We start from the raw sequence: 17,276 nt of genomic DNA on the forward strand, positions 1-17,276 counted from the left end.
AAACTTACAGCACTTCCGCCCGAAACTTACAGCACTTCCGCCCGCACCCGGAACAGCGACGGAAGGCGGAAGCGGCCGCCGGAAGCTGGTCGGGGCCGCCCCCTGCCGGGCCCAGCGGGCGCTCGGCGAGGGGCGGACCCTGAATTTATTAAATCCGCGGCTGCGTTTGAGGTTTGATGCGCGATGTGTCAGACACGGAATGTCCCCTGTCCCTGTCCCCTGTTCCTGTCCCCTGTTCCTGTCCCTGTCCCCTGTCCCTGTCCCTGTCCCTGTCCCCTGTTCCTGTCCCCTGTCCCTGCCCCTGTCCCCTGTCCCTGTCCCTGTTCCCTGTCCCTGTCCCTGTCCCTGTCCCCTGTCCCTGTTCCCTGTCCCTGTTCCCTGTCCCTGTCCCTGTCTCTCTCCCTCTCCCTCTCCCTCTCCCTCTCCCTGTCCCCTCTCCTTTTCTTCCTCTTCTCTTCCTCTCCTCTCTCTCTCCCTTCCCTTTCCCCTTTCTCCTGTAATTTAAATAATAATACTACCTAGAAACCTGTCAGGAACGAAGACGCTATTGTGTCCTCTGTGTATAGTACCTGATGTACAACTGCAAAAACAGAAATGTAGTTTGTGCTACTCAAACAATTCTAATTAGGTTGAGATAGGATAAAACTGGGATATAGTAGGAATGAGTGTCCCAGAAGTCAATGGTATGTCTAAAAGCAGTTTGAAGCAAATTTAGATATGTTTACAGGGGCTCAAATCACCCTTCTTGATATATTTGATGTGTCAAAATCGATCACCCAAGGAGTGATCCAATCAGGAATTTAAGTACAGCCCCTGTTTACCTGCTGCCAAAGGGTGCTTGTTTCCCTTGAAGCTGTTGCGGCAGAAGAACTTTAAGCACTGACTTAGACTGATTAGATGATGCATGGATGCTGCTGCTGCTGCTGATTTCTCCAAAACAGCTGGGCTATCACCGAACAAAATACAAATATACCTCTTGGAAAATACAAGGATTACATAATATTATAGAGTAGACAGATGTTAAATTGACTTCCTGAAACCAAATGAAAGATGAAAGACAAATGGAGGTTCATGATGAATGAGCCTGATAGCGATGCCAGGAACCTTGTACCTCATGGATACCTTTGGATGGATGTAGATGGATGACAAGGGTGAAGTTACGGATCTTCAGAATATTGTCTTCTAGTACATTGTATTTCGATTCTATGGACTTGAATAGTGACTGTAGAGCAGAACACTAGTTTCTACTTGAGAATTAGCTTTAATCATTCTTAATATTGTGTTGGACTAAGGGAAATGGTTCAGGAACAGGCTCAGGAAGAATAGTCAAGTTTTTATTTGTATCATGGAATGTGTGAAAAAAAGTATGGAACATTCTGAAACATTTTGAACTTGTTCAGAAATTAGTCCAGAAAAGTCTTATTCTTTTGAGCAAAGGTAATTTCTCCCTTTGCAGAAGACATACTCCTGTGACCATTTATAGTCAGTGCCAAGTTCCAAGGTTGAAACCTTAGTTAGAGCTACAGGAAAGTATGTGCCAGAGCAGACAGTTCCTCTACTTCTGAGGATCCATATAACTAGTCATGATTTCACATCCATGGATTTTTTTGTGCTTTTTTGTGCTTTTGTTTTTGTACTTGTCTCCTGTGTGGCAATGGATCCCACAAACTGCTGTCTGAAGGCAGTCTCTGACTGCAGAGACAGCTGCTGATGGACTAAGAAAGGCTGCATGTAGATGGAAAGGTCAAGCTGCACAAAACAGCTAGCAGGTCCAAAGGCCTGACCGCAACTATTCTTGCCTTAGAACGAAGCCAAATTACCCAGTGGGTACAAGAGGCATTGAAAATGTGACCCAGTGAAAACTGGTAAATGTTTTTTATGGGGCAGTATACACCAGCTAGCTTGAGGCCTGAGCAGCCGTTAGTCAGAGTAGCACTAACTTCTTAAAATACTGCTCTGTGACATTAGCAAAAGCAACTTTGAAGTTGAAAGGATCACTCTATGCTTGCTTTACCTCTAAACACTGCCTCATCTCTTTGAGAAGACAATTCTGAACTGAGCAGATGGGAATGTAACAACTAAAATACCCATTTTGTTTTCCAACAGAAACATTTATTTGTTTGGACCCTGGAAATGTTGTAGCTCTCTTTTAACTCTCTTAAGAAATTGTATTATTTCTATTTCTTCAATTATTTACTTACCAAATCCCCAGAGCATATTTGTGTGCAGTGTAATTTGAACAATGGTTAATGCTGCACTGTTCGCTTATCTACAAAACCTGTTCTTCGAATTTAAAAGCTCAATCTCTTTGGTTTGCAGTTATCTGATACTACATAAAAAAAAGGTAGATTATCATGGAGATATTATAAGGTGACGAGTATGATCGTATTTCTGAAAATAATTATGCCAGAACCACATGCAGTAGGGATGAAAGAACGTTCTTTTTGCCTAGCTTCAGATTCACCTCAGCTTCCTGGATTTCGCGCATTTATTACAAACACACAGAAATGAAAAGATGTGGAAGAGGGGAAACATCTTAATATGAAGAACAGCCTGAAAACTATGGACAAGATATCCTCAGAGAGCAAAACTAATAGAGGCACACCATGAATAAAAATAGCAGAGATGGTGAAGAGATGTAAATGAACATAAGGAATATGAGGGCAAAAAGGTGGTGTCAGTTTCTGTTGTTGGAAATATGTTTAGTCACAAATTATGCACTAATAGTTTGTTAAATAACTACTTCTAGATTCTCGTGTCACTATTCATCTTTAAAAGTATCTGATACTTTGGTCACTAATGAGTTTTATATTTTTCTAACAGCTTTGCCAACCTTGTATTATGGCTGCTCATTTATTGATCTTTTTGCCATGTGCATGTGTTTTGATCAACTTTGAATTATTATTATTTAAATATGTCAACAGAATATTGAAGTCTCATAATACAATGTCATTTGTAATAAAATCATTAATGTGATAAGATGCAGATCAAAAGAGTGTGCAGCAAAGTGAATACAAATGATACAATACTGAATTAATATGAAAAGATGAAACACACTGAATAATAGACTTCCACTGATGTATTAGGGAGTCTGTAAATGAAAAAATTGGTACAACATATAATGGAAAGTCAAATAAGGACCATTTCCCATAATATAAATATTTTCCCAAATGAGACAATTAGAAGATTGGTTTGGTATTTTTTCTGCAACCATGTGTCAAATTTACTAATTTCTCAAAAGCACTAGTTTACATATATATATACATATATAACTGATAAATGCTTATGGTAATAAATAGTGTTCCAAATGCTACTTTAAAGTGATCATGCAGACTACACTCTTCTGGGCTGGTGAATCATTCAGGGAGTCATAAAAACAGCCCCACAGACTGAAATCTAAGCCAGATTCACAGTGTGGAGGTTGCTAGATCATGTGTTCTTTTAAAGAGAGCCAACTGGGAATCCTACTGATAAGGCACCTTTGCTGGTCAGGGTAATCCTGACACAGGTGATGTAGAAACACATCTGGACACGGAGAACAGAATCTTTCCGGTCCCAGCTAGATTTCTAAACTAGTGGGTTATTAGCTATTCTCTAGTGAATGGGCTGGTCTTTCACTAGGTTTTTATTTAAAGAGTTCAGTCTCAAAAATGGAATTGCCTGCCTGCCACACTTACGTTGTGCTATCAGGAATATTATGACACCAATATCAGCTTCCTGAATCTTTGCCCAAAAGCAAAAAGGAAAATCATGAAGCATACTAATCTTTATAGTTAATGTCATGTTTTTTCATATTGTCTCTCTATAGAACTTCAAAATAATTCTGTTTTGGTCTGGATCCTTATCATCTTTAAAGACTTTGTAATAACATTGTCAATATGACAGATGTTCTTGTGTGTAGCTGTAACTGAAAACAAGAGCAATATATTGCTAATATGATATATTTAGATATAGATAGATATAACAGAAAACGCACATATGGTCAACCATAAGGATAATACTAATTCCTATGTCTTCTATATTCTGAAATGCAAAGTTCCAGCCCTTAGTACGTGGCAAAATTCTCACATTCCTGCACAGCAAAAATACACTGTCTCTTCTAAACCCATGCATATCTTTTTAGTAGTATAGACTGATAGTGAAACATATCTAAATTGAGCCATAAAAATTGGTTTGCTTGTGTGTATCATTTCAGAGGGTGGAGTGGGTAAAATGGATTTATTTTGATAATTTGAGACTGCTTCATGTATCAGAAATTACATGGTTGACAACTGCACTTGAGTTACAGTAAGTATTTTCAATGTTGCTAAATGGCACATCATGTAACTTCTGGTTTAATAAAATTGAAATGTTTGGTAACAATTTATAGTTATTACTTGAGAGTTTTATAATCTATATTTACATTAACTTAGAGTGGCTAATATATGTGAATTTTAATTCTTCATCTAGAAATTTATATAGGTCAAATATAAGGACAACATCAACAGAAATAAAGTTAACAAGAAGAGGAGAAAGAAAGAGGTCTTTAGGGGACTGTTTAACCACAAATCAGTAGCCTCACCTAAGATAATCAGTTGCTACCCTGAGTTTATTTGAGTATCCAAGGCTCAGGACAGAGAAGGATTGGAAAATTACTCGAAAATTTCTAAAAGCAAGCAAAAGCTGTGAGAGGAAGTGAAGAGACTCATACCTGGAGCTGCGCCACACAACCAGTGCTGTGTCTTCCAGTGTATCACCAGATACTTAAAAAGAGAAAAAATGAACTCTACAGATGTCTCAATAAAAAGGCAGGCACGATATCTTTTGCTTTGTCATACAAATCCTTTGTAATGCAGCAGAGCTTCACTCAGATCTTTGGAGATAGGGACTCACAGTATAGAATGTTTAGAGAATATCTGATCTTTGCTTTTGAAAAATAATGTTCTCAGTTACAAATCAACACTGATGTGGAAACCAAAAAGTAGGATTACCTGAGCTGTGTTTTTAATATAGACCAACAGCGTGAACAAGAAAAACCTGCAATACTCGATTTTTAATAAAGTGCTTTTATGATTAGGTTATTTACAGAAATTATACAGGAGTGGAGTTGGAGTGCTGGTGCTGTGAAGAGATTACTTATAAAAACAGCAAGAACAGAGTTTTGATTTCTCAGGTGGGACAGAAGAGTATAGTTCTGGGCAACATATGTTTACAAAGATTTGAAACTGTAAAAAATGTAGTTCCTGAAGAGGAAGAGAGTAACTAATGAAATCCAGTTACCTATGAATTTGTGCCCTCATTCTTTTAAATACAGACTACCAACTTCACAATTGCCGTTCTTTTACCTGTGGTACTCCCCTGAGCAAGCTACAGTATTTGTAGTGGGTAACTTGGTGCTGCAGATGCGCTCCCAGGCCAGCTCACTCCCTGCAGCTATGTGGGTCTGTCTGCTTCTCCTTTAGTGGGGACAGTAATTCTGGACTTTCCTCCTCATTTCTGACTTTTCCTCAAAATTCTCATAGTAAGTTATGTTTGAGATTCCAATCTCTCCTTTATATCTGATAGATTAAAAATTTATTAGAAGGAGGTCAACAGACAGAAAGACAGGCTTGATCAAATAGACCTTATTTCCTTAGAAAACTGGCTCAAAAATGAAAATGTAACAAGTGAGAAGGAAAGCAAAGAATGACTGATTTCTATATACACTTCTGAGCAAAAAATTATTAAGACACATTGTTACCTAAGAATGTAGTACTAGTCATGTACCAATGAAGCAGAGGCTGAATGACATATAACTGAATATGGAAGACTAGGGTAAACCAGTTCACAGTAAACCGGCATCAACCAATCTTATTGAGTAAAGTTATTGTGAGAAATACATAAGTCACCAATATGAAGCAATTGTTTTGAGCTCTTCACTGCTTTACCAAAGTGACATAGTTTTTTAAGTCCCATGTGCTTGGGTCAGCCTCTCAACTATAACAAATAGAAATGGTGACCTAAATTCTGATAGTTTTTACACTACTGTCATGGGTAAGTAAGTTACTTGAAGTCAAGCAGTTATTTAGACTTGCAGTGCAAACAAGAATCCAGCCTCGGGACTTCTTACACTAGTATATTTTCTTGATCCTTGCTGTAAAGTTATAGAATGGCAATTTACTTGTGCTTTCTTAAACCATAAAGATCACAGAAATCAGGTAAATACAAAATATGAGACGTCTATCAACAATGTATCTCATTAAACAGTGACAGTCTTTGCTTTTTTTCTGAATCTCTTGGCCAACTTGAAAGAGTTTTCTGCTGTCACATTTTTTTTTTTAAAGGAATACTCAGTTAATGTAGAAAACCTTTAAAATCCCAAACCTTGCAAAGCTTTTGTAGGATTGATTATTCCTGCTGTGTAGCTTTTGCAGGGTTTTTTAAACACTAAATAAGTATGCAAACACATATGCAAAATGTAGAAAAATGTTCTTCCTTATTCCATTTGCTAGAGGTAATTCTGCATATGGTAGATACTCTTACTATATATATTTACTTAGTTTTTGAAGTGGAATTATGATATCCAAAATAGTTTCCAGTTGAGAAGTTGTTATTTTAGTGGAGGAAGAGAGACAGCCTTTCCAGGTTCCATGTCTCTATGTTACGCATTTTAGAATAAATTTTGAGACGATTCCGTTCACTGAGTATCTCTTCCAACGCCTTATGCTTATTCATGGCCTCTGGTTGCTACTAAGCTACTTTAAAGTTGAATTGTGCTGGAAATGCAGAATTTGCAGATTTTTTTAGCTCAAATGAACATCAACTGTGCTCTGATCATCTATATACACATGTGAAACTAGGATGATAAATCTGGAATGTACTCTTGTTGTACGACAGACTCTCAAATTGTAATGAGTTGTTTGCCATGTTGCTACTAATCGAGTGCTGCCCATTACAATGCAATAGCTAAGTCGTATTTCTAAACTGCTCATTGTGTCCTGTTCTTTGTTGATTTTTCTCATTCTATTTATTTGAACTACTTTAGCTGGAAGTGCTTAGCTGAGAGATTCACAGAAAGAACACATAACATGGAGTGGGTGACCTGTGAAGTCAGACATGAAAGATTCCAATTTGGCTATTTTTCAATGCTGTTTCAGTTGAATCTGAAGCATTACTAGCTGTGACATTGCACAGCAGTCATTTTGTTTCCTCATACTAGCTAGACAGATTTATAAATTTCTTTTTCCTTGTTATGATTTTTTTTCAGGTGTTGCTCTAAAAGGGAAGAGGAAAGAAAATGCCATATTTGAATCTGAAATAAAAATGCATTTTCAAATATCTTTTACAATTGGTACCTTGGGAGGAGGGTCATACTACAGAAATATTTAACGTTGGGGTAGAATGTCTATTTAATGAGTACTTTGACAAGTGAAAAGCATTTGTTGCTAGCAAAAACCAACTTTTTTTTTCCTTTTGCAAACAAAAGCTGTGCAAGAGAGTGGAACTGAGGATCAAAGTTTAAATACAGTTTGCTCTGCCACCTGGTTTTGATCTAGAGCTCAAGCGTATGACTGGCAACGCTCACTGTCACAGCAGGGAGACCTGGTAAAGGGGGACAGAGCAACATTTCTCTCTTTATTTCTCAAATTGTGAAAGGTGTGAGATTGACAACCCTGGAAAAACAAGTGTCCCATTTTGTTCACAAAGAAAAAAGATGGCAGAGCAATCATAATAAAATCTTTTCCCCCAGTGCTCTGCCCATTTGTTTCAGACCTGCTTTAGCTGAACTGTCTGGAGGGGGTGAGGAGATCACTTTGTCTTTTGACCGATTTAGTCTTTGTCCCACTGCTATGACTCCCCACCAGGGTGCCAATTGTGGTTGTCGTCTTTTCTTGGGTAGTTGCCACCTGTCCATTAGAAACTGGCCAGGGACCAGGAATTCACTTCACATTGACCACAGAATAGATGTCATAGGATCAAATTAACATTTTAGACACTGGGTCTGGATTTGAAACAGCAATTTAGAGATGAAAGCCAATGTATCTCTTCTTCCTCGATCACTTATTTATGGAGTTACTGTGTATTTGAGCGACATTCACATCCACTTGATTAGTGTCTGTCTATTGTAAACTTTCTCTACATAATTATTATTTCTGTTTTTAAAGAATCATTAAAGGTCTGAGGCAGATTAGCACCCCTTTAGCTACAGGCTGTAAAAACCTTGGTTTGTCCTCCTCATCTGACTGAAGAAATTTCCTTCCAAGTCCTGTAGCTGGCTTAAGGGCCCATACAAGTCTCAAAGAACAGCCTGACCCCAGGAATTAAAAAGTTCTGAAAAATCTATCCTTAATGATAAATGGGAAAACTTTGATATTTTACTGAGGTATCATGACCATGGGAGAAAAAACACATAAAAAACCAAAATAATCAGTATTAGAGATAAGAAACACAAAGATGGGCCAGAACATGAAAACAAAATTAGTAGGTAGGTGACCAGTAAAATTGGAGTCTGAGTATATTTTTTTTTCCTGCAAGTTGTCCAACTGAGTATAAAGGAACTTTTAGGGGATGAAATATTTGTCACTGTGTATCAGAATCTTGTTGGTGAATTAGAGATTTGTCAAAATTGCACAGCTGTATCCATAAGGTCTACAAAGTGATTTGTCTGTAAGACTGTGACATTAAACAAGCTTCAATATGTAAAGCTATTGGTAAAGTTCTGTACTGTGGACATCCAGAACAAGATACAGATGTACTAAATCTGGTACTGTTCTATCACAGGGAATAACTACCATAATAATATACGAAGTCATGAACATGGAGATAAAATTTAAAAGCAAAACCAAAAGCAACTGAAACGAAACTACTAAAATAAGAATTCCAGTCATGTTTGCACAAAAACTTTTATTCAGTAAAAGGAAAAGACCATGAACTGTGAGAAAAAGTAGCAGTGTTCGCAAAAATGTATTTTCACATTGTGGAAGATGAAGATGGGGACACTTCTCTTTTTTTAACCTTTATCAAAAAACAGGGGTTTGCAATGATTTATACTCAAGGCATTAGATCTGCATAAGGACATGGTACTTTGAAATAGTTTGCTTTGAGATACCTTGCTGACCAGTGCATTCCTTAGATGCTATTTGCTGCAGAGTGTCTAAAATGCTACACTGCAACGGCATATTTCTTTGATTTGAGTGAATTCTGCAAAGGGAAGTGCAGCTCTGTGAATTAAAAAAAAAAACAACAACCCCCCCCCCCCAAATTTAAATTCCTGTGTTATGATGATAATCTCAAGTGTTGTAAAATAGACACTGTTAGTCCACTGCAAGGGTAAGAACCTTTTGTTTTTTCTTGTCTGAAAATGGATATGCAAAGCTGTCTGTCACTCTAGTTGTTACCTTTAAGGTTGCACAACTGCAGTCAAGTTATGGTTACAGTTTGATCTTCCGGGGGGGGGGGTTGGGTTTTTTGTTTGTTTTGTGGAGGTTTGTTTGTTCGTTTCAATTTTCGTAGCCTGCTTCATTGCATCAAAGTTTTTCTAGCCAACAAATATTGTTTGCTTACTCTAGCAGTGCCCACACAGCCTGGCCACCAGTCAAAGTCTCAGCACCAATATTGATTCCATATTTAACATCTCTAATGAAATAAAGGACCCCATTACCCTCTTCCCAAGCGAAAGAGGTATCCATAGTAATTACTTTTATCTTAAGTCTGAAGAAAAAAGAAATGTTTCATTTTTCTTTCATTCAGGGAAATCTGATCCCTGCAATTTAAAAAAGAAAATTTATACTGCAATAATAGTGACTAGTTAGTTCAGAAAGAAACAATGTTTAATACACAGTGATTTCCATGAGATGCTGTATCAGCTTTCCAAACTACATACTTCCTTAGCATACTCATCACACATGATCAAATGTAATGTTTTGTCAGTTTTTAGACACTTTGCTATTAGTTACATCTTTTACTTCATCAAACTAAAGCTGCTGAAGGACAGATTGTACAAATAAACATCAGTTGGAATGTTTTTAAAGAGCAATTGTTTACTGATTGAAATACAAAAACTGTTGCTCGTGCTTGGAGATCAAATTACATGCTTAAAGGAAAGCAAGCTACATAATTCGTTGACTCATGACTCATAAGAAATATCAGGCAGTATCGTTTGATGTGAAGACATGCAGAATCTCTTGTCTTTATTAGATGGAGCAGTAGATGACAGGTTTTTCTTAAAAACAATGCCACTATATATAGCAATCTCATAGCCATCAAAATGTAATCCCTCCGTGAAGGGGAGCTGTGAAGAGGATGATCTGTAACATTCAAATTAAGAAGTCTTTTGTTTTAAGATGGAGTATTGTACTGATGTTAAACTCCAACTGAATTCCCAGAGAGAATTTTGTTGCTGCACATTGTCTCTTATTTTGGTTACTTAGAGCAACCATGCAAACGTGGGAGGGGAATTTTCCCTACTCAGTGTTAAGCCAGGCTTCCAAAAAAAGACAGTGCTGAAGGAAGGACATTAGGATGTATCTGAAGGGTATGCATGGAGTGAGAGGAAAAAAGTGATATCAGATCAAAGATCAACTGGGCCCAGACTCCCATCTCCTGGCAGCTTATAGGGGGAGACTTCAACAAGGAAAAGCACACAGTGATATGTGCTCCCTGGTTACCTCTGCCATACTGTGGTTTATGACTCAGGAACTTGAAGACAGGCATGGTGTCTTTGTTCTTTACAGCATTTAATGACCAATGCCACAGCACGATCCAGTTGCCAGCAACACTTGGGAACAATCTGGCCCTAGAGAGGTTATACAGTGGCCTCCCACAGGGACCTTCCACATGTCAGTTTTGGCTCACCTTTATGTCTTTCAAGGACGCAAACTGTGGGCATAGAAGAAGGACTGGAGCTTCAATTGAGGAGGTTAGTGGAAATATATTGAAGATTTGCTCAGAGTATTTTTCCTTCCATGGCTGTGGAAAATTACTTAGATTTTTTCACTTTAGTTTTATATGTGTAGTTAATAGTGCTGGCTGTGTCACCAGAGATTTTGTGAGAGAATAAATATAGCTGAGTATCAAGCACATATAAGACACATAAAAATGTCCAAGGGAAAACTCCACCAATTAAAAATCATTTTCTTGAAATGGCTCTACTTGGTCAGACATAACTGTAGTGGTATACTTAATGAAGTAGCATTTTCAGTGCTCTTACCTCAGCCGTATACTGTAATAGGATTCTCTGAAAATCTCAAGGAATGGAATCCTATGACTTCAAGACTAACTAAAATGAGTAAAAAATTCCATTTTTCAAAACTGTAGAAGAAAAACTTGGTCTCAATTTTTTAGGATTCATAAAATAGAGTTTGTAAATTCCAGATGTGTAACTGTCTGTTTTTAAGATAATAGACTATTTTCCATGAAGTGTAAAGAAGGATGTAAGAATTCAATTAAATAACCTTGGTCTCTGGGATTCATGATTCAGCAGCATGATCTAACCTTATAGCTGACCTTGTTTTGAGCAGAAAGTCTGACTAGAGACCTGAATTATGCTGTGATCCTGTAACTCTGCATTTCTATAGAAGCAGAACCATGCCTAGATCTCTTGGGATACAGTATTGAATGAACAAAAGCCCAAGACTCCATACAACTTTGTTTTTGAAAAGCCTAGAAGATATAGTCAGACATTCAAAATGCTCAGGAGAGATTGTTTGCTCCTGTTTTGTAAATTTCTGTTTAGGTACAAACTGCTGTCACATTTTGAGATCTGTTTTCTGGTTCATTCACCATAGCCACAGAACAATACAGGACAATTTGGATTAATGTGATCAAACACAGATACATATTGTACAGTTGTCTACTGTCATGCTAGTCACCTTAGATTACCTTCATAGTAATATAGAAAAGTGGGTGCTTTTGAGTACTAGTGGCATAACCTAGTTTTGATATCTCATTTAAGATAAGATGAATTGCTTGTTAGAATGTCTATTTCTTCCTCCTGTCTAAAAAGAACTAAGCTAACTAGCTCAAAAGCAGAATCCCATCCTTGCAGACACAGATTACCCACAAAATAAAATGGAATAAGAGAGAATTAAAAAGAAGCTGGTCACTTCATTTTTATGCTGAGAATAGAGAAAATGCGCTTGTTACTGCATTGCAAAAGGACTGCAAAAGCCTTTTGCACGTTCCAGACAAAAGACAGGAGCTGAATCCCTATGTTCAGAACCCTATGCCAGTGTACTTCTCACACTTTTTCTTCTTCCTTTATTCTGCTCTAGTAGATAAAGCATGTAGGTCTTCCCACTTACCAAGCCAATCTACACCCATGTCAGTGTAGACACCATTGCTGCAGAGCAATGCCTGCTTGCAAGACCACAGAGTGGATAAGAGAAGGGGAGAAGGAAATTTTTCCTCCAAAGAGCAGCTCAGCAAAATACAGAAAGAAGGGATTTAACTTTCTGTGTACTAATCGTAAGGAAAGTTTTCATATTTATTGTGCATACAACACAAGTCATCTATTAAAAGGAGCTCCCCCATGTTTTACTAGTTATGTTGTTGATAGATGGGTAAGGATTAATATAACTAGATTTGTCCTAGAAAACCTTATCTTCCATTTGCATCTCTCCAGCTCCTTAGAACGTATTTTCTTTCCTTATAAAATTTTACTCCCCACCCTGCCCCTTTAGCCCCCACCTGTCCAGACTCTGATTACCCTTTGCTTCTGGCTTCATGAGAGTATTGAAGGTTTATTTTCAAGCCCTAGCCTTCTCATATAGGCATGTTGGTATCTAAGGTATGGGTTATGTTTGGAAACTTTGAATAGTCATAGACTTGAACCAAGGAAGGGAAGTATATGAGATTAAAAGATGAATAAGGGAAATCTGATGTTATTCTAGGTAATTCAACCCATACCAAGAGCAGAAAGTAAAAGAGTTAATGACTTCTATAGAAAAGGAACTGAAAAATAATCCATATGTCTGTACTCCCCTTCTTACAGCCACTGTCTGTTTCATATTTTCTGTTAATCAGTTTTGCACTTTCTCTGTCAGAATTTCTTGGTTTTCTTAGGGATACTGAAATGCATTAATATACATGGTTTGCAGGTATTGCGACTTTAATCCTGAACATTGCAGCATTCCCTGTGGTATCTGGTCAGATGAACTAGATGCAATTGCAGCATTTGTAGCAAGTCACACAGCTCTAAGAGCATCTGTGCTTTTTCTACACTTCTGAGCAAGCCCATGAAGTTTAGAGAGATGCTAGATGTGTACGAAACAGCATCTGATAAATTCAGCAGAACAGAGATTTGTAAGTTGCTATGTCTGTAAAATGTTTACTACAGCTTTGTGACACTCAAGGGCAAATGACTAGACAACCATGCAACCTACAGAGAAGTAACTGTATGTGCTACAGGGCAACACTACCAATAGTCTGTGAGATTAATTCCCTCACAAGGTTTAAAAAAATGCCACTGTGAGTCCAGAGATAATGGTTCTGTGTAGATAAACTTTTTGAACAATTTCTTTCTTTTAGATCATCTTTACTGAACCATCTAACATTTGAATTACAGCAATACCATAAAACCTATAAGGTTTCTTTTATTGGCCTATTATGAAGAAAACTCTTTAGGGTAAGTTCTATGACCTGGAAGAGTACTGGTCACTAACATATAGCAAATATAACATAAAACTCTGATAGCTATAAAATCAAGCTAATATATAAATATAAGTGTTTATTAGTGTATCAATCAGCCTATTGCCTGCAATTAAGGTATGAAAAGGTAAGTTGTTCCAGCTTATACTGTTGCAAAGCTCAAATAGCCTTCAACATTCCCCAAACCATACACTGTGTTTTTTAAACAAATCTTAGTTCGAAGTTTTAATCTTTTTTTTCTGTTTCTCTTTTAAAACATAGAGTAGCATTGATTAAATCTTTGTCACTATAGACACCATTATGACAGTGGCCCATTTAAACACAGTAGGGCTGAGTCCTATATCATCTGCTGAAATAGTGGGAAACACATCATCCAGTTACTTGTTCCTGGTTTATTTTTTTCTGACTTTGGGGCAATTATTTCTGAAACTAGTTTGTTCTTTTACAAAAGTTGCCTAGCCATCTGATCATTCAACTGCTGTCAACATCTGACTGCTTGACTGGTTACAACCTGATCTACCACTAAATTTTGCCATCTCATTTACTTTCATACCCAGATTTGAGATTTGTTTGTGAAAGCCATTGCCAGACTGAAACAGCTCTCCAAACTCCATAGTGCTTGTGATGGTTAAAAGCCATTAGCTGCCTGTGGATAAACAAAACATCCTTCCTGTTCCAGTGATTCCTTGATAGCTGCAAGCTACTCTAATGCCTGCTGACAGATAACTCAGCATGGAAACCATAAGCACGTGGGAGCAGCAGTATCTCAAAGAACTGGAGCACACTCAAACATGGAGGGATGGGGTGAGACCTGTAATTGGAAAATGTTCTTTGAAAGAAAGGTGAATTCCCTCAACAATCCAGCTCCTCCTGGGCACAGAGGAATATTTTATGTATGTTTTATAGACCATCCTAGTAGCTATAGCTACTGAGTTTATGTAGAGTTACATATCATGTGACATTATCAGTAGTATTTTTTTCCCTCAGTAATAATGGAAACTAGTTTCAGATTTTAAAGCTTTTTTTAGAACGAAAATGTTATGAGTAAAGACATCCTCTTGTCCCATCTCACTGACCTCACCTCTATCTTTAATGTAGTTTTTAGAGTATGGTGCTAATAACACCAAGTTTGTGGGTTTGATGCCTGTATGGGCCATTCCTGTAAGAGTTGGACTCAATGATCCATGTGGATCCTTTCCGACTCAGAATATTCTCTGATATTCTCTGTGATATGAGTTTGGTTTTGCATGTGTGAATGTGCCTCTGTCTTTATTGCTGTTGAGGCTACTTGAAGAATTGTGCACTTTAGCTGAGTAGAAAAAGCACGAGGCAAGTGCATTTTAATCTTTGGGAGTATAAGCAGCTTGGAGTATTGAAGAAAAAGTGCAGGACTTGGAAAATGACAGGACATGAGGCAAGGTCAGAGTGGGACAATACCAGTACACTGCAAAGGAAAACAATTAAATATCTGATATTGTTTCATGTTTGTTGGTATTGTGGAGGATTGTGTGCCATCTGTGCTAGGATGTGCATGAGAACCTTGTGACAATAGCCATCTTGCATGGCCTGAGGCAAGGAAAGTCTGTAATGTAACTAGACCAGAGAACAGCATTAGACATGGATCAAAGATACTGCACATCCCAGATGCTCTCCAAGATTCAGATAAATTGGACCTGGATAAGGCAATAACTCACTTTAGTTATCAGATTAAAGCATAGTGGATCTTCAAATAAAGTTGTTATTTCCATGACTAAATCCTCCCTTCTTCCCTTTCTCAGTGCTTGAAGTAGGGAGCAAATAAAAGTTCCTTTGGATCTTGCCAATTCACAAGTACAACTTGCATGGACAATCAAAAGCAAAAAGAAAAAAAGGAGGATAATATGATTAGCAATCCCCGATTGTTCCCAAATGCATTATTTTGGTTGTCCAAACAGTTGAAATTTCTAGCAACATAAACCAATGCATTATTGAAAATCATGCCTAAGCATTCAAATGAAATACATGAACAATTTAAAATTATCCAAGCAAGCTATCCAGTAGCCAGTTATTTGGACTGCACAGTTTTTATGAATAAAATTGTAAAGCAAACGTACAATGTAAATATGCAATCCAAAATGCCTAGGTTTTCAGCTGTAGAATCCAAAACAAATTATTTGCATGCTGTGTCTCTGAATTCTGAGGCGGACAGAGAGGTAGTTTGCTGTTGGGTGAAGCTTTGAATTAGCTCTCACAAAATGAGACCAGCCTGGCCATCCATCCCTGTTTGCAGAGTTTCAGATTTTTCTTGGCACAGGAATCCTTTTGTTTCCCAGCATAACCTTGAAAACATTTTCAAGTAATTTAAACCAAGCCTGTATATTCCTGAGGACATGTCTACTTGGAACTGCTCAGACCTCTGCTCTGAGAGGCAGGGATAGAAACCTGCCCTAATGTTTGTCTGCACTAATGTAAAGTAGAGGTAGTAGGTGTTGAGCAAAGAACTCCTTGATCTTGGTAATACATCTGAAATAGAAGGGGAGTATGACTGGTTGGCTGGGGATGTGGGCAGAGACTGACTGTACTCGACCATCCACATCCATGGGAAAGCGTATTCTGTAGGCTGCCATTTTTCTGTAACCATAACTCTCTCCAGCAGCAAAAAGAGTATCATTTCTAGGTCTTTAGCAATGTCAGTTGACAGCTTTCTTTGAGCCTTTAACATCTCTACGAAAGAAACATCAGCTAAGATCAGTCTGTACCAGAACAGGCTTTGCAGTATTCTTTCTTATATACATTCCATTTAATTTACACTTAATGCCTGCAACAACCCACAAACTCCCATCATCATCTTATGTCAAGAATATTATCTCTGCGCTCACCCTGCTGACTCAAAATTGTTATTAGAACAGCCACCATGATACTTCTTTCAGTTCATTTTTTTCTGGGAAGATTTTGACAGAATATTTAAGAAATTTTCTGACCAGTACTCTTTTACTTGATAAATCTCTAAAAATATATTTTTAACCTATTTTCACTCATTTTGGATATCTGTAAGAGGCATCCTCTCCACAATGAATGAAAGACCAATTTTATGTCAGAAGAAGAATAAAAGAAGAAAGAGGGAGATGTCTGTCAAATGCCCAAAAGTGTTATGAGCCTGTGACCCTTGATACATAGGAGGAAATGAATGAAAGGGACCAAAAGAAATGTAAGAAATTGCTTCAAGAACAGCATGTTGCTCCTGTGCCAGAAAGAGCAGATGGCAAAAAGGATCATGTAGAAAAAAAAAGCAAAGAATTGTATCCAGAAGCCAGTACACAATAAGAGTAACAGCGCATAGCTTCTCTGCCATCTCCAACTTAGTTTCAGGTGTAACTGTAACAAGAAATCTCTTCCATTCAGCCTTAGAAGAAAAATAAAGAGAAACCATAAGTATAATACTTAGAGATGTGCAGTCATTCAGGAGGTATTGCAACATACCAACTTAAATGTTTTTCTTTTGAGACATTTTTGTTGCTTGTTTATCAGTGTCCTATATATTAACTTTCCACAAGTTATACTTTGCCTTGCTTAACAGAATGCTTATTCATTCTTCCCAGAAGGATATTTCCTTCATGAGGTCATACAATATCTTATCAATCACTTAACATCAAAACCAAAACCCACCAAAACAGGGCAGTCCATATACTCTT

Source organism: Lepidothrix coronata, unplaced genomic scaffold (genome assembly GCF_001604755.1).
Source record: "Lepidothrix coronata isolate B3197 unplaced genomic scaffold, Lepidothrix_coronata-1.0 Scaffold123, whole genome shotgun sequence".
NCBI lineage: Eukaryota > Metazoa > Chordata > Aves > Passeriformes > Pipridae > Lepidothrix > Lepidothrix coronata.